The sequence below is a fragment of the Ranitomeya variabilis genome, chromosome 4 (assembly GCF_051348905.1).
Source record: "Ranitomeya variabilis isolate aRanVar5 chromosome 4, aRanVar5.hap1, whole genome shotgun sequence".
NCBI classification, from domain to species: Eukaryota; Metazoa; Chordata; class Amphibia; order Anura; family Dendrobatidae; genus Ranitomeya; species Ranitomeya variabilis.
Genome location: NC_135235.1, coordinates 166,772,222 through 166,791,009, shown reverse-complemented (window position 1 = coordinate 166,791,009; position 18,788 = coordinate 166,772,222). Strand labels below are relative to the sequence as shown.

Genomic DNA, 18,788 nt, shown 5'->3' with positions numbered 1-18,788 from the left:
CCGATGCACGTTATGAAATTTCTGCACGTTGTGGCAGCGGATGCAGTTTTTCAACGCATCCGCTGCCCATTCTGAAGTCCGGGGAGGAGGGGGCGGAGTTTCTGCTGCGCATGCGCGGTAGAAAATAGCGGACGCGATGGACAAAAAAAGTTCACTTGAACGTTTTTCCGTGCTGACGGTCTGCCAAAACATGACGGATCCGTTGCACGATGGACGCGACGTGTGGCCATCCATCGTGATTCATCGCTAATACAAGTCTATGGGAAAAAAACGCATCCTGCGAGCACATTTGCAGGATCCGTTTTTTTCTGCCAGATACGTTTTTTCCACCGGATCCGTTTTTTTCGTCAGATCCATTTTTTTCCACCGGATCCGTTTTTTTCCGCCGGATCCGTTTTTTCCACCGGATCCGTTTTTTCCGCCGGATCCGTTTTTTCTGCACGACGTGGCAACGGATGCCGATACCCGATATTTGCAGTATATGAATGCTCAACACTAGCTGTCACATGTTTTATATAGTTTGATGCCGTATTTGGGTTGATTGGAAAGGATAAATTGGCGGAATGACAGATGGCCCTTGTAATTCATCAAGGACTCATCGACTGCTACATTTTGCTCTGGGGTATAGGAATTTAGAAATTATTGTTGTAGAAGAGAAATTAGGGGTCTCAATTTGTTTGGATGATCATAGTTGGGTTCAGTTCATGGGGGGCTCTTGGGAATTGTCACTGAAGTGGAGGAATCTCATTAGGGCTTCATAATGGACTAGGGACAAGACAGCTGCAAATACAAGGGTGCTGTGAACAGCTTTATTGCCCAGTAGGAGCAGAATGTGGGTTTTTTACCAATCCGAAATTCAGGGTAAGGCCCCAGTACACTGGTACAAATAATTTGGACTCTGCAGTGGTGGAAGGAGCCAATATCTGGACTGCATGGATCTTCACTTGCAGCTCAGAAGAAACCCACAGAAACCACAATACCCTGGGGAAGAATGGAGGATGGGGGTTCTCGAGGAGAAACTGAATCAAAACTGTGTAATAAGGAGTAAGCTTTCAAATTCTTAGACCCCAGCCTGAATGTGATAGAAAAATTTAATCTATAAAACAAAATCAAGGCCCATATGACCTGGGGAGTTAACCAGGAGCGTTCATCCAGACAGTGACAAAACCACAATACTCCAGCGCTGATTTCCTATACTTTTTCTGCTGACACAGTTGAATCTCATCCACCATACCATGAGTTCCACAGCTCACATATATTACTTTTTCACCACAGCAATTATCTGATGAAGGTCCGTATTCACATTCATTGCCACACATTGTGCCAAGCTTTACTAGTACTATTGTTGACGTATTGGAACCCTACTCGGGCACATCACCATTCCTTACTGAGGGGCGGTATATGTTTTTTCTGCATGGCCATAAAGATGGCTTAGGAGGAGGGTTGATCTTACTGACAGATTCCTTTTAAAGAGAGAATTCCAACTGATCAACTGTACATTCTCTGTAATTATGCTATTTTGGAGGGTAAAAAATCCTACTCAAGATACTTGTCTGCTAGCAAGTGCAGAAAGTTGTTAAAAGAGCACGTTGCATTATCAAATAGCTAAACAGTAACAGGGCACTGACATTTTTACTGTGAGTGATAAGGTAGCATAGCTGGGATGGAAATTAGAAAATAAATGAAAAAAATACTTAATGACATCAAGCCAAAAGTGTAGTTGAGTACAGAACACTGGTCAAACCAGCCAGGCTAAGAATGATTTCAAACTGTATAGGAATCAAAAAATGCAACCAAGAGTGCCTGAACTAATGTTGGCCAATCTGGTTACAGGCCAATGAACTCAAATAGTGCCTCGTGCCTAGATATCAGATTGACTGGCCAGTCAAGCTCTCTGATAATTTGGGCACTCTGTTTGGCCTATAAGCTCAGTTTTTTTATATATCAGACATTAATGCTTTCTGTACACGTGCAGCATTTCCACCAGCCCCCATGAGATCTACAGTGGCTGAGAATAGACAGCTTTGGGGCAAGGTGAGAAACAAATTTCAGAAATATTTTGAAATTGAATCTTTTTTTTAATGACAGTTTGTCATTGACAGTCATAACATTCATGCATATATGAGTCCAAGGTATTTTATGGTCCTGAAGAGGCAGTAATAGACCGAAAAACTGTTATCAGGGCTGGTTAGAATGAGCACTGACCTCACAGGAAGAGACAAATGTTTTGGTATCATGTAAATAAGAAGACCACCAAGAAGAACCTGAGACCAATTTAGAAGTACCAGAGATACCAGAGGATGACCAGTGAAGACTAAATAGTTTTTTCCTACCAGCAACCCAGGGTAACAAATCATTTTTCCAGAAGAAATTTACTAAAGCATTGAGCTAACGCTTCAATTTTTTTATTTTTATGAGCAACATTGCATTGAGCACAAAACAATACCATCTTATTTGCCTGAAGTTTAATTTCCTAACATCTCCACACCTCTCAATCCCATTTAATGCCTTGTAATTACCGATATTTAAAATTTTTCTCACATGGAGAAAATGTTTGAGAAACATTTGCGCACAGGAGCAACTTAGTCAAGTAATCGGAACACTGAGATAAAAGTGCTCTCACTCCTACCTAAGAAGCTTCCACTTCTACAATTCAAAGCCATTGTGGATCAGGTTGGACTAAAACCAGAGCTGAAATAAAGCACCTTTTCAATTTCTTAAAAGCTTTTACTGTTTCTTGTTTCTACTCAGGTACTCTATATTAGCCCTCTTTTTAGACAAATCTAAGTAAGAGGCTTTGCCAAGACAGAAAACCCCTTATTGAAATTTCTGTAGTAGTAAGCAAAGCTTAGAAATCTAAGCAATGTTTTCAAGGTTTTTGGGCTGGACCCAGCAGCTTGAACTTTAGCTGTATACATATGAGATTAAAAATCCTAAGTAACTCACATCTTGCACCCAATTTATACATTTTCCCAATTTAGCAAGCAGTTAATCCTCTCATTATTTCAACTCAACAACATCAAACAAATGGACATGAAATTCAAGAGTACCAAAAGAGGAAAAAAAAAATCAAAATGTCATCAAGTTAAGCTACCATGAATCTTCCAGGAGATTTCCTTAAAAGATCTCAAAGGAAATTAGAAAAAAAAAATGTCTTGAATCACTTAGTCCAAAATGCATAACTAGATACGAAAAATGTCATAAAGAGTATTGAAAGCTGTTTTTAACTTATCACCTTGTCTAGTATGGATGAAATTGTAGGGAAAGATTAGCGATGTACTCTCTGGCCGTGTACAGAAGCTTCATGATTTCTCTGACTTCCCAGGATCTCCAGTGTGGAGTTTGATTTTCTGGCCTGGTGAGATTTCATGCTGTGATATTACATGCACCACTCATGTGACGCCTCATCAGCCTGGATAATCACTAGTTGAGCCACGGATCCCAGAGAGTAAGGAGATTCACACAGCTTTTGTTCACTGCTAGAAAGCACTTATCTGCACCATGGACTGGGGTCGCATGAAACGGTCTGCTCATCTTTAGCTCCTGGCAATTATTAAATAAGTAAAAACAAAAGGCAAAAAGAATTGATCTTTAACTTTACTTTTTTTGTATGTTGTCAGAAATCATACAAGTGTAACAATTATAGCAGTACACTTAGGAACTTCTTGGCTTGAGACAAATAGGCAGCAGAACCAGAGATCAGTGTCAAGTCTGTATTAATTTATAGAATTCACCGCACTCTCTTTAGATAAGTGTCAAAATTGTGACAGTTTATTCAACCTGAATTGAATTGGGAGCATAACAGAATATTACAGCATATGCGATTACAACGTTTCGGCTCGACCTGAGCCTTTATCACGTTATCGCTGTAAAGAAAATACATGAACAAAATAAAATAAATAACATAAATCAGATGATATAATGTCCATAAATAAGCAATCCTAGATGAGGAATAAGAAAGCAACATAAAACTGATCAAAACAAATATGTCCACCGATAAGGACATAGGAGGGTGTCCGAGAAGGTGAGGAAACAGGGGTTGGGAATCTGAGTAGGGTAGAGAAGGTCACGTGCATCCTGTAAGTAGGGATAGTAGAGTGAGATCAATCCAGATACATACTGATAAACATGTATATTTCTTACATCACATTAGTACATGGCATTGTAAAGCAGAGATGGTAGAATAAAGGATGATCCATTAAGGCATATACTAAGAAGCATGTATAGTGATGGTATCGCATAAGCATGGCCTGGCATTATCAAAACACAACATCATAAGGCAAATGGCGCAGAGATTTTACCTTTTTCCAATAGAGGATAGTATGTGGGAAGGGATAAGTCCCAGTGATGTAGCACAGATTCTGCAGAAAATAGTGAACAAGAGTTAGCCAGTGAAGAATACCGGTATAGTGCCCAATAATGATCTCCAGGTTACCTTTCAGTAATGTACTGGTATGTAAACAGGTAGGTACACTAACAGAGGTTCCCCTATGGAGGGTATGGACCTATAGAAAGTAAATGATATGCGTTCAGTGTCTATCCGGGTGCCCGCAATATGTCATAATGGGAGAGACCCAGTGTGCTGGCGATTACCTTGCTAGTCCTTCTGTAGAGCGGCGCTCCCGCGCTGTGCTCTGTGTCAGCGTGTGTCAGGTGCATGGCTGGGACGGCGTGTGCTGGTTAAATCACCGCCGAACCGGAAGTGGACGGCGCAAACTGGAAGTGACATACCGCTACTGTGTGGGGCCTCAGTGCGCATGTCAGGTGTCTGTTATGGCAATCTTGTAACTAAGTGCTGCTGATAAATAGGATCAGAGCGCTGTATGGGGCATATAGTGTCCTAGGGATAATGCAGAGGCTGTAACAATGGTTATAGGTACTGGTAATTATGCCTAATTGTTTTATAATGTAAATAGGAACATACACACAGGATATAAAGGGGAGGATGAAATCATAAAATTAAAAATGAAGATAAAAGTACTGAAGGCAGCATAGGACAAATCAGGGGGCTGGGGCAACTCACCCACATTATAGTTACGGGTCCTATGGGGTAGTATTTTAACGAGTCTGTAAAAGAGAATACAGTTATTAGGTTGTTTAGCAAGGCTTATATTAACCAATCAATTTCCCTATTAAGCCCTTTAGGGGCCAGAGTGTCAAGTTTGTAAATCCAGAAGGTTTCACGTGCTCTGAGAAGTTTAACATGGTCTCCTCCTCTCCTAGGGCGGGGGACCTTTTCAATTACCTGGAATTTTAGCTGTGCCACAGTATGCTTGAATTTAGTAAAATGATCTGGTAAAGGCAACCAGTTTTTGCCGCATCTGATAGTAGATTTGTGGCTGGAAATTCTGTCTTTTATGTGTTGAGTAGTCTCCCCTATGTACAGGAGACCACATGGACATTTAATTAAATATACAACAAAATTTGAATCACAAGTGTGGAAGCCACGTATTGGATAAGATTTGCCAGTTCTAGGGTGGGTCACAGTGCCGGATTTGATGACATTCGAACAGGCTGCACAATTAAGGCACGGGAAGGTGCCATTGCGCTGAGTGCTTAATAGTCTCTGTGTGGTGGTAGGTCGCTTGCTACCAATGTCCGCTCTCACGAGTTGATCCTTAATATTGGGTGGTCTTTTATTGCATATTAGAGCTGGTTCTTTGAAAGAAGGTACACCCGGATAGGCTTTGGCTAGAAGTGGCCAGTGTCTCCTAATAATTGAATGGATTTTAGGAACCAACGGGTGGAACACATGTACAAATGGGACCCTCTCACTTATATTGCTCGGGGGCCGAGGAGGTGGAGGTGACAGAATGCGTGCTTTCTCATCGGCAAGAAGTTTAGAGGGATAGCATCGTGCTTGAAATTTAGATGACATGGTGTCCAGTCTATCGTTAAGTTTGACAGGATCAGAGACAATGCGGGCTACTCTGTTGAGTTGTGAGCGTGGCAGGCTGTTTTTCAGTGAACGCGGGTGGCAACTAGTGTAATGTAGGAGGCTATTGCAGTCGGTGGGTTTACAATACATATCTGTGGAGAGACCTCCATTGGTATCCTTTATGACTGTGGTATCTAGAAAGGGTACTGAATCGGTGTTGTAGTGGATGGAAAATTGGAGCTCTGGGAGGATGGAATTCAGGTAAGAGTGAAAGCCTAATAATGTATCTGGGGTGCCTGTCCAGATAAGGAAAATGTCATCAATGTAGCGGTGATAACATAGCACGTGTTGTGAAAAGAGTTCGTTGGTAAACACATGGGTTGTCTCGAAATGATTCATGAATGCATTTGCACAAGCTGGCGCAACATTCGAGCCCATCGCGGTCCCGCACTTCTGGATATAGAAGGTGTCCTCGAATAGAAAGTAGTTCTCATACCGTACTAAGGTGAGTAGATCTAGACAGAATTGAACAGCATCCTCTGGAATTGTAGATTGGTGTAACAGGTGTTTAGTGGCCTCAATCCCTTTTGTGTGTTGAATTGCCGTATACAAACTATTGACATCAAGCGTAACCAGGGTACTATTGGGTGGTACTGTGCCCAGTTGTTTGATAATGTTTAGGAAATGACCGGTATCAAGGAGAAAAGATTGGGTGGTTTTAACCATGGGTGTCAAGATCCTCTCCAGAAAGATAGATAAAGGAGACAGGACAGAGTCTGTGGAGGCCACAATGGGGCGACCAGGGGGATTTACACCAGCACCTCGTCTCATTAGGCTGAGTGCACGCTAAATAACCTTCTCTCAAGTCTGTATTATACACACAAAACTTAGGTGTGGTGTGTGAGCACAGATAAAAAAACAGCAAACAGGATGAAATCAGAAGAAATTCATAGGCAGCACGGCTGAAGGCAATGCGAATAAACGTGGATGCAGCAAGTGAGCAACAGTTCAAATAAACACAGCAACCAAAGATGAAATCAGAAGAAGTTCATAGGCATCACTGCTGCAAGTAAAGTCTCATGGGCGAGGCACTCACTGGCAAATGCTGATATGAAGACACAGTTCAGATCACGGCTGGCAGTCTCAGAATAAGAGTCTGGAAACAGTGCAGAGCTGAGAGTCCAGAACAGTCTAAGTCTACGTTCACATTTGCGGTCTGCGCCGCAGCGTCGGGCGCCGCAGCGTCGCCGCATGCGTCATGCGCCCCTATATTTAACATGGGGGCGCATGGACATGCGTCGCACTTGCGTTTTGCACCGCATGCGTCCCTGCGGCGCCCGCGTCCGGGCGCAGAGGACGCAGCAAGTTGCATTTTTGCTGCGTCCAAAATCAATCAAAAAAAGGACGCATGCGGCGCAAAACGCAGCGTTGTGCATGCGTTTTGCTGCGTTTTTGTTTGCGTTGTGTGTTGCGGCGCCGACGCTGCGGCGCACAACGCAAATGTGAACGTAGCCTAATATACTGGCACTGAATACAAATGAGGTTAAGCAGAAGCGGACCATGCTTACGTGTCCTAGCAGCAGGCTGAAGCAGATAAGGAGAAGCACAGAGACACAGCTCATGGCACAAGCACCAATGCAAGCTGGGAAGGTTTGCTGGAAAGGTCGAGCCAGATTCTCTGGAGAGGATCAGTCTCTTGGAACGCAGAGCCAGGAATTCAAGCAGAATACACAAGTGTGGATTGGAAGGCAAACCAGGGTTATAAAGACAAGGAATGCGGATCACATGAGCAGAGGTGAGGCAGCAGACGCCAGCTTGTAAAAGGACAAAAAACACCACAGAAGAAACAGGAAATCCAGAGTCCTGACAACAAGCCTGTAAACCACCATCTCCCTTTTTTAAATTCACATTTATAGGTAAAGATCATGGTCTAGTGAAGTTTTACGGTAGACTATCAGTTGTGTAATCTTTAAAAGCCTGACATTCATGAGCGGAGGGGATTGAACTTTAAGGTCCATTTACACAAAATACCTGGTAGCACTAAACAACCACCGATCAGTAAACCTTTATCAATCAGCAGTTGTTTAATAACCTGTTTACACAGTGTGAGGCAGTGATGGGAATCATATAGGAGGGTCATTATGTGTCCCTCCAGGATGCACATAGAAGCATACTAAGCCAGCTGGAGAGCTTTGTTATTACAGCCACTGCTGTAAAATAAAAGAGAGTTTTGATTTGGTTAAACTATTTGACCAAGTAAGATTTAACAAAACCTAACATGGGCTTTTATTTTTAGAGAGATCTTTAGGATGGCAGTGGTATGGATCTCTTCCTCCACTTTGGGTCTTTGGAGTGGCGCATGTCTTTGTTTCCAATTTAAACGTTCTGTTAAGGTTTGGGTGTGTCAGTGTTTGGTTTGCAAGCACCAGCGCAGGAGGCTCTGTGCAGTTCAAGTGTGGGTGAGACTGGTCACTGGCCAAAGAAAGCAAATGCACAAGTGATATGATGGTGCAGTCGCCCTTGGCAACAGATTTTGAGGCAGACCAAAGTAGGAAATATGCATTGAACGATCTCTAGTGAATAGCTCAGTGCTAATAGCCTGCCATGGTTCTTGACATTCCGAGTTCTTTTTACACAAATGATGCATTGCAGAGAATGATGATCATCTGCGCATAAAATCATTTCACCCACTGAATGAGCATTTTACACGTTCATCGGGTGATAAAGATTATCGTGAATCTTGCATTCCGAAGAACACTTGTTCACAGTCATCTTTCTGTCTAACTGCAGCCTCAGGCAGAAGAAAACATCTAATAACCAATTAGGCAATTATATTCTATATGGAAGCAACCTGCTCAGTCTTTAGAAGTAAATGGAAAAAGACTCTCAAATGACCAGGCAAACCAACTGGAGAAATTACAATGACATTTAGAGAGAATGACACACAATTAGCACAGCACTCTGCATCTCATTCCAACCAATGCCAGTCACAAACAGGAATACATTTCCAGAAACTAGGTATGCCTGTGATAGATCAATAGTGATTTCAAATTAAAATGACGTAGAGATTCCACAACTTCCAAAGCATAAGATATTCATTAACCACAGTAACTCTTACTGGTTTGGATTATTTGATGAATGGTTGTTTCAACATTTTAGTTGCACAGTCATTGATAAAATAATAGCTGCTTTACTAGAAAGTTCCTACTTCAGATCATCTTGGACAGACAATAACATTTTAGAAGAATAAAAAGTAAATATATAGTATATGAACATATGTGAATTTTCCCTGGCTAACTTAAGTGTGGCAGATTTCCAGCAGCCACCTAGAACAGGTCGTGATCTGATATTCTAAATAATTGCAGTAAAAAATGGAGCTATGGCGTTTCTCATCTTTGTCCACTCATCAGAGACACACCAATCTTTATAGGTTCCTAGCAGGACAATGACAATGCTACCACCTTAGGAGCAAGAGTCGGAGTAAATGATTGTTCCTGGAGGCATTCCTGCAGAATTATTTCATTAATTCCTGTGCAGCACCTGAAGGCTTAATAAACTTCTTAAATGTTGTTTTGAAGACTTTGAGGGGTGTAGTTAATTGAATGGTATAACGTTTAGGTATTTTGTCACATAAACCCCTCAAAGTCACTTCAAATGTCAGGAGGTCCATAAAAAAAAGGTTTTGTAAATTTTGTTGGAAAAATGAGAAATTCCTGATAAACGTTTAACCCTTCTAACTTCCTAACAAAAAATCAATTGTTGCTAAAATGATGCTAATTTAAAGTTGACATGTGTGAAATATTATTTATTAATTATTTTGTTTGATATACCTATTAGATTTAAGGGCATAAAAATGTAAAGTTTAAAAATTGTAAAGTTATAAATTTTTTTTGTCAAAATTTCAATATTTCCATAAATATATACAAATCATATTGACCAAAATGTACCACTAACATGAATATGTCAGAAAAAAAAAATTCAGAATCAGTGGAATCCATTGAAGCGTTCCAGAGTTATTAGCACATAAAGTGACACTGGTCAGATGTAAAAAATTTGGTCTGGGCTGGAAGATCAAAATTAGCTCCACCACTAAGGGGTTAGAGCTGGATCATTCTCCTGCAAATCAGTAGTCTATCTTCTAAATTCCATTTCTCCAAAGTATGTCTTTCTTACTCACTCGACAATGAGATAACAATGTTTTTTTTTTATTCAATTTTTTACCATAGCAAAATGGTTAGGATCTTTGAACAAGAAAACCATGGTGTTGAAAAGGTAAACAAAAAATACTTCATTTGTGGATCACTTTAAAGCATGAAAATTTCAAAGACGTACTTGCTGCTGTTCAGATTTAAAAGAACATAGACAAGGATTGAAGTACAGTGGGATTCTTTGGATTTTACCCTTTAAGGCCCATTTAGCTGAGAACATAGTCTTTAAATTGGAATCTGTCACCAGGGTTTTGCTACCTGCATCTGAGACCAGCATAATATATATGGCAGAGACCCCGATTATCATGGTTGCTACAGTAAGTATTCTCTAACTGCCAGTGTTCTGTGTACACTATGCATAGGCAGAAATCAGTGTAAGAGGCAGGTTATAATGAGCTCATAAATGTGGAAGACTACATGCAGCAGCTTTACATGGCTTCTGAGCAGTAGCCTGAAGGCTTTATGTACTGCGAGATGATCACCACTCTGTGGCAGAGAAATGCAGCTCTAGAGTACAGCGAAGTACGTTGATGTGGTGAATGGGTGCCCAGCACCGTGCTGCTCCCGCCTGTTTTGTGGCAAAGTTGTCCAGTTTTCCTGCTGTTACCCCTAAAGTGCGCTCACTACATCCAGATTTTAACATCCTATTTGCAGTTCTATAGTACAAGTACTAATGTACTGGACTCCCCATAGTGGTGACTAGAAGCAGCCAAAGATTTATCATTAAGAGAAAGAGAAACAGAGAATTTGTGATTCAATACCAGGTTCAACCACAAGACAGTAGCTGACAATAATGTAAGGTGGGGCCCTTTTTGATTTCTATGGGACCCTATGATTTCTGTTTACACTCCTGATATGTAGAAAGATAAAGTCTTTTAGAATTGCTTGTAGATAAAATACCTCCACACTCATGGATTTCAATGAAGAGGTCACGGAGGTTGTATAACTGCATGCTAAGAATTTGAATATGATATTCAATTCAACATGATATTTATTTTGCTCTATAAACATTTAATGAACTCACCCCTAATGAAACTGCTTGTCTTTGGTGCGTCTTTGATGTTAGGTGTTATTGATGTTGTTATTTGCAACTGATTTTCCAGATTTGCGTCCGTCTGGAGCTCAGTCGACTCTTTGCGATGAATTTGGAAAAGAAAACACCGGGGGCATGTCTATCAGAGTGTCACCCCCCAGCCTGTGTTCATAGACCATGCTGTAATGACACCTACATTAGCATTTCTTGTCCTGCATTTGGCAGGGGGTGGGCATGTGCGTCTTTATTCCTTTCTGCAATGTGCCTCACTGATGCACAACTTTTCAGACTGACTGGAGAATACAACACATTCTTTCCCTCTGAATTAAATGTACCTGATGGTTAAGGGGATGGATGTAAGCACTTCTTCTCCTCCAGGGGCCTGATCCCAAGAGAAGTAGAACTGTAAGCCATATGTTTGGTTTGATAGTTGATGCGGTGCCTTCTGAAGGGCTACGATCTGTTGCTGCAGCCAGGTCCTGATGCCGGGGTATGGACTATTAGAGATTGGAGATCAGTTGTGACACAGGATTATGATGTCTTGCCCATCCTGCTGGATTTAAGGACCTAGTCTAAGGGCTGTTGTATTTTTTTGGGCATCGGATTACCTGGTGGTGCCTGTTATGACCCCAATGGCGAGGGTCTCAGAGGAACGTGGAAGTCTGCAGAATACAAAAATCCAGCTCATAGGGCAGTGGTAACTGGGTGGACCATATATCTACTCCTAACGCCAACACTAGAAGTAGCCGGGGATCATTCCTACGTTGATTCTAGATGACACGCTCCAGCCGGAGAATCTAGCTACCCCTAGTAGAGGAAAAAAAAAGACCTTTCTTGCCTCCAGAGAAGGGGACCCCAAAGCTGGATAGAAGCCCCCCACAAATAATAACGGTGAGGTAAGAGGAAATGACAAACACAGAAATGAACCAGGTTTAGCACAGAGAGGCCCGCTTACTGATAGCAGAATAAAGAAAGGTAACTTATATGGTCAACAAAAACCCTATCAAAATCCACACTGGAAATTCAAGAACCCCCGAACCGTCTAACGGTCCGGGGGGAGAACACCAGCCCCCTAGAGCTTCCAGCAAAGGTCAGGATATAGATTTGGAACAAGCTGGACAAAAATACAAAACCAAAACAAATAGCAAAAAGCAAAAGGCAGACTTAGCTGATATAACTGGAACCAGGATCAGTAGACAAGAGCACAGCAGACTAGCTCTGATAACTACGTTGCCAGGCATTGAACTGAAGGTCTAGGGAGCTTATATAGCAACACCCCTAACTAACGACCCAGGTGCGGATAAAAGGAATGACAGAAAAACCAGAGTCAAAAAACTAGTAACCACTAGAGGGAGCAAAAAGCAAATTCACAACAGTACCCCCCCCTTAGTGAGGGGTCACCGAACCCTCACCACGACCACCAGGGCGATCAGGATGAGCGGCATGAAAGGCACGAACTAAATCGGCCGCATGAACATCAGAGGCGACCACCCAGGAATTATCCTCCTGACCATAGCCCTTCCACTTGACCAGGTACTGAAGCCTCCGCCTGGAGAGGCGAGAATCCAAGATCTTCTCCACCACGTACTCCAACTCGCCCTCAACCAACACCGGAGCAGGAGGCTCAGCAGAAGGAACTACAGGCACAATGTACCGCCGCAACAAGGACCTATGAAATACATTGTGAATAGCAAACGACACAGGAAGATCCAGACGAAAAGATACAGGATTAAGGATTTCCAATATCTTGTAAGGCCCAATAAAACGAGGTTTAAATTTGGGAGAGGAGACCTTCATAGGAACAAAGCGGGAAGAAAGCCATACCAAATCCCCAACGCGTAGTAGGGGACCCACACCGCGGCGGCGGTTGGCAAAGCGCTGAGCCCTCTCCTGTGACAACTTCAAGTTGTCCACCACATGATTCCAGATCCGCTGCAACCTATCTACCACAGAATCCACCCCAGGACAGTCAGAAGGCTCCACATGACCCGAAGAAAAGCGAGGATGGAAACCAGAGTTGCAGAAAAAAGGCGAAACCAAGGTGGCGGAACTAGCCCGATTATTAAGGGCAAACTCAGCCAACGGCAAGAATGTCACCCAATCGTCCTGATCAGCAGAGACAAAACACCTCAAATAAGCCTCCAAAGTCTGATTGGTTCGCTCCGTCTGTCCATTAGTCTGAGGATGGAAAGCAGACGAAAACGACAAATCAATGCCCATCCTACTACAAAAGGATCGCCAGAACCTAGAAACGAACTGGGATCCTCTGTCTGACACAATATTCTCAGGGATGCCGTGCAAACGAACCACGTTCTGGAAAAACACAGGAACCAGATCGGAAGAGGAAGGCAGCTTAGGCAAAGGAACCAAATGGACCATCTTGGAGAAGCGATCACATATCACCCAGATAACGGACATGCCCTGAGATAGCGGAAGATCAGAAATGAAATCCATGGAGATATGTGTCCAAGGTCTCTTCGGGACAGGCAAGGGCAAGAGCAAACCGCTGGCACGAGAACAGCAAGGCTTAGCTCGAGCACAAGTCCCACAGGACTGCACAAATGACCGCACATCCCTTGACAAGGAAGGCCACCAAAAGGACCTGGCCACCAGATCTCTGGTGCCAAAAATTCCCGGGTGACCTGCCAACACCGAGGAATGAACCTCAGAAATGACTCTGCTGGTCCATTTATCCGGGACAAACAGTCTGTCAGGTGGACAAGACTCAGGCCTATCAGCCTGAAATCTCTGCAACACACGTCGCAGATCCGGAGAAATAGCTGACAAGATAACTCCATCTTTAAGAATACCAACAGGATCAGCGACTCCAGGAGCATCAGGCACAAAGCTCCTAGAAAGAGCATCGGCCTTCACATTCTTTGAACCTGGTAAATACGAGACAACAAAATCAAAGCGGGAGAAAAACAATGACCAGCGGGCCTGTCTCGGATTAAGGCGTTTAGCAGACTCGAGATACATCAGATTTTTGTGATCAGTCAAGACCACCACACGATGCTTAGCACCCTCGAGCCAATGACGCCACTCCTCAAATGCCCATTTCATGGCCAACAACTCCCGATTGCCCACATCATAATTTCGCTCGGCAGGCGAAAACTTCCTGGAGAAAAAGGCACAAGGTTTCATAACAGAGCAACCAGGGCCTCTCTGCGACAAAACGGCCCCTGCTCCAATCTCTGAAGCATCCACCTCAACCTGAAAGGGAAGTGAGACATCGGGCTGGCACAAAACAGGCGCCGAAGTAAACCGGCGCTTCAACTCCTGGAAAGCCTCCACGGCAGCAGGAGCCCAGTTAGCTACATCGGAGCCCTTCTTGGTCATATCCGTCAACGGTTTCACAATGCTAGAAAAATTAGCGATAAAACGACGGTAGAAGTTAGCGAAACCCAAGAACTTCTGAAGACTCTTAACCGACGAGGGCTGAGTCCAATCAAGAATAGCTCGGACCTTGACTGGGTCCATCTCCACAGCAGAAGGGGAAAAAATGAACCCCAAAAAGGGAACCTTCTGTACACCAAAGAGACACTTTGAGCCCTTGACAAACAAAGAATTTTCACGCAAAATTTTAAAGACCAACCTGACCTGCTCCACATGCGAATCCCAATCATCAGAAAAAACCAAAATATCATCCAGATAAACAATCAAAAATTTATCCAGATACTTCCGGAAAATGTCATGCATAAAGGACTGAAAAACTGAAGGCGCATTGGAGAGCCCAAAAGGCATCACCAAGTACTCAAAATGACCTTCGGGCGTATTGAATGCGGTTTTCCATTCATCACCTTGCTTAATGCGCACAAGGTTGTACGCACCACGAAGGTCTATCTTGGTGAACCACTTGGCACCTTTAATCCGGGCAAACAAGTCAGACAACAGCGGTAAAGGATACTGAAATTTGACAGTGATCTTATTTAAAAGCCGATAATCAATACAAGGTCTCAAAGATCCGTCCTTTTTTGCCACAAAAAAGAATCCCGCACCAAGGGGGGAAGAAGACGGACGAATATGTCCTTTCTCCAGAGACTCCTTGATATATGAACGCATAGCGGTATGTTCAGGTACCGACAGATTAAACAGTCTTCCCTTAGGAAACTTACTGCCTGGGATCAAATCTATAGCACAGTCACAGTCCCTATGAGGAGGCAGTGCACTGGACTCAGACTCACTGAAGACATCCTGATAATCAGACAAATACTCCGGAACTTCCGAAGGCGTAGAAGAAGCAATAGACACAGGCAGGGAATCCCCATGAATACCACGACAGCCCCAACTTGAGACTGACATAGCCTTCCAGTCCAGGACTGGATTATGGGTCTGTAACCATGGCAGCCCTAAAACAACCAAATCATGCATTTTATGTAAAACCAGGAAACGTATCACCTCGCGGTGTTCAGGAGTCATGCACATGATAACCTGTGTCCAATACTGCGGTTTATTTGCTGCCAATGGCGTAGCATCAATACCCCTAAGAGGAATAGGATTTTCTAATGGTTCAAGAGTAAAACCACAGTGCTTAGCAAATGACAGATCCATAAGACTCAGGGCAGCACCTGAATCTACAAACGCCATGACAGGATAAGACGACAGTGAGCAAATCAAAGTTACAGACAGAATAAATTTAGGTTGCAAATTACCAACGGTGACAGGACTAACAACCTTAGCTATACGTTTAGAGCATGCTGAGATAACATGTGTAGAATCACCACAGTAGTAGCACAAGCCATTCCGGCGTCTATGAATTTTCCGCTCATTTCTAGTCAGGATTCTATCACATTGCATTAAATCAGGTGTCTGTTCAGACAACACCATGAGGGAATTTGCGGTTTTTCTATCACATTGCACCGAATTAGGTGTCTGTTCAGACAACACCATGAGGGAATTTGCGGTTTTGCGCTCCCGCAACCGCCGGTCAATTTGAATAGCCAGTGCCATAGTATCATTGAGACCTGTGGGAATGGGAAAACCCACCATAACATTCTTAATGGCTTCAGATAGGCCATTTCTAAAATTAGCGGCCAGTGCGCACTCGTTCCAATGTGTCAGCACGGACCATTTCCGAAATTTTTGGCAATACACTTCAGCCTCGTCCTGCCCCTGAGACATAGCCAGCAAGGCCTTTTCTGCCTGAATCTCAAGATTGGGTTCCTCATAAAGTAAACCGAGCGCCAGAAAAAACGCATCAATATCAGCCAATGCCGGATCTCCTGGCGCCAGCGAAAAAGCCCAATCCTGAGGGTCGCCCCGTAAGAACGAAATAACTATTTTTACTTGCTGAGCAGAGTCTCCAGATGAACAGGGTCTCAGGGACAAAAACAATTTACAATTATTCACAAAATTCCTAAACTTAAACCTGTCTCCGGAAAACAGTTCAGGAATCGGTATTTTAGGTTCTGACCTAGGATTTCTGATAACATAGTCTTGTATGCCCTGCACACGAGTAGCCAGCTGGTCCACACTTGTAATCAAGGTCTGGACATTCATGTCTGCAGCAAGCATAGCCACTCTGAGGTAAAGGGGAAGAAGAAAGAAAAAAAAAAACAAACAAAAAAAAAAAACTCAGAATCTTCTTTCTTATAATCCCTCTTCTGCAACGCATTAAACATTTAATACTGGCCTGGCAAACTGTTATGACCCCAATGGCGAGGGTCTCAGAGGAACGTGGAAGTCTGCAGAATACAAAAATCCAGCTCATAGGGCAGTGGTAACTGGGTGGACCATATATCTACTCCTAACGCCAACACTAGAAGTAGCCGGGGATCATTCCTACGTTGATTCTAGATGACACGCTCCAGCCGGAGAATCTAGCTACCCCTAGTAGAGGAAAAAAAAAGACCTTTCTTGCCTCCAGAGAAGGGGACCCCAAAGCTGGATAGAAGCCCCCCACAAATAATAACGGTGAGGTAAGAGGAAATGACAAACACAGAAATGAACCAGGTTTAGCACAGAGAGGCCCGCTTACTGATAGCAGAATAAAGAAAGGTAACTTATATGGTCAACAAAAACCCTATCAAAATCCACACTGGAAATTCAAGAACCCCCGAACCGTCTAACGGTCCGGGGGGAGAACACCAGCCCCCTAGAGCTTCCAGCAAAGGTCAGGATATAGATTTGGAACAAGCTGGACAAAAATACAAAACCAAAACAAATAGCAAAAAGCAAAAGGCAGACTTAGCTGATATAACTGGAACCAGGATCAGTAGACAAGAGCACAGCAGACTAGCTCTGATAACTACGTTGCCAGGCATTGAACTGAAGGTCTAGGGAGCTTATATAGCAACACCCCTAACTAACGACCCAGGTGCGGATAAAAGGAATGACAGAAAAACCAGAGTCAAAAAACTAGTAACCACTAGAGGGAGCAAAAAGCAAATTCACAACAGGTGCCCCCGGATTTGATCCTTTTCTTGAGGGCACATTGCCAACTCAAAGGAATCATATCTAAGTTTGGTGGAATATTCTCCCAGTCCCAATAAATGTATTTTGGATTTTTCACTGGCCTGCTGTCCATGCCTGCTCTGTCACACACTGTGTCACAGCATATACATCACAGGAGGGGCTGCGGGCATATACATCACAAGAAACATGGGGCCATACATGTCACAGGAGACATGGGGCATATATATATATATATATATATCACATGAGGGGCTGGGGTCATACACATGACAGGAAGGCCTGGGGGGCATACACATGACAGGAGGGGCATACACATGACTGGAGGGGCTGGGGATATACACATGGCAGGAGGGGCTAGGGGCATACACACCACAGGAGGGGTTGGGGTTTGTTCTTGGACATATACTCTAAATTACAGGAAGAGCAGGGGCTGTCAATGCAGTCTTCGTTTTTGGGACAGGAGTGCAGAACGCACTGACTCCACTCACAAAGTACGTCTTAATGCTAGGTCTGGCCATTTTGAGGACATAATCCTTTTTTGTGCTCTGCAAGGAGTAATTAAAGGTCCATCTTGCCAGCTCAATCACTCGAGTCCTCAGGAATCTGCCCAAGGGCTTGAGGAAAGTACTTTGCAGCTCAGAGGTTCCCCACCCCTGCCATACAGGCTCCTTATGCATGAGCTCTGGAGTTCCTGTTAGATTTGGCTCCTGGTGCTGTTGCAAACTCTGATTTTTTTTTTCTTCTGCCAGGGCTTAGTCCTTTAGAAAACCAGAGTAAATTGGTTTTTAAGCCTAAAAAAGAAGGTGAAACGTAAATGTAAATTAGTCAGGTAATAAATGGTTTTATTGATTAATACCAGCACCATTGCTATGATTTAGTAGCTAAGTAATAGACTTTTTCTTCTTCTACAAATGCATCTGTCTTTAATTCAAATACATGAAATTGTGCCTGTTTAACTTAACTGGATATCTAATAATAAAATAAATTGACTTAATCAAGAGGAAAAGAATCAAAGGGCAAGCTGTTCTGTCTTTCCTTATTTTAAGAAAAATATGAAAATATTAGGAATTAAGTAATTCAAAAAAGAAAACTGATAAGGCATGCTATGAAGTTCATTAAGGGCATAAAATCCATATAATATTTTTTCCATGACAAAAATACATAAAGAAATGTATACTGTATGGCACTGGAAATTAAGTTGCAAGGTTAATTAACATGGCTTGTAGGTGAAGATGAGCAGATGTTTCACATAAAA

General features: G+C 43.0%; 1 long non-coding RNA gene across 1 annotated transcript; it reads right to left on the bottom strand.

Moving 5' to 3' along the window:
* Positions 1–3,810: 3,810 nt before the first annotated feature.
* LOC143768557 (uncharacterized) lies at positions 3,811–7,005 on the bottom strand. The gene is made up of 4 exons (XR_013213942.1): positions 6,975–7,005; positions 5,024–5,067; positions 4,302–4,361; positions 3,811–4,077 (listed from the first exon to the last, which is right to left on the bottom strand). It is a non-coding gene; the product is annotated as an uncharacterized LOC143768557 (long non-coding RNA).
* Between the last annotated feature and the right edge of the window lie 11,783 nt (positions 7,006–18,788).